This window comes from Mus pahari, chromosome 1 (assembly GCF_900095145.1).
Source record: "Mus pahari chromosome 1, PAHARI_EIJ_v1.1, whole genome shotgun sequence".
NCBI classification, from domain to species: Eukaryota; Metazoa; Chordata; class Mammalia; order Rodentia; family Muridae; genus Mus; species Mus pahari.
This window is the reverse complement of record NC_034590.1, coordinates 50,307,987-50,308,391: the sequence shown is the minus strand read 5'-3', so window position 1 is coordinate 50,308,391 and position 405 is coordinate 50,307,987.

Genomic DNA, 405 nt, shown 5'->3' with positions numbered 1-405 from the left:
AGAATCCTTCATTAAAATGCACCTGCAAAGGCTATGGAGTTCTCTGTTCTCTGAAGCAGCATCTAAAGGGGCCTGCCTGCTGTTTGCCACACTGGGATGGTTAATCATAATTACTGACAAGATTGGAGTTAGGATCTCCATGGAACTGTATCTCTAGGTATGTCTATGAGGGTGTTTCCAGAAAGGTTTAGTGCAGAATGAAGACCATTCTAAGGGTGGGTGGAACCACTGATGGCTGGAGTCCCGGACTGAAGAAAAAGGGAGAAGTGCTCCGAGCACAGCATTCTGCTTTCTTTTCCTTCCTTCCTTCCTTCCTTCCTTCCTTCCTTCCTTCCTTCCTTCCTTCCTTCCTTCCTTCCTTCCTTCCTTCCTCTCTCTCTTGCTCTCTCGCTCGCTCTCTCTCCT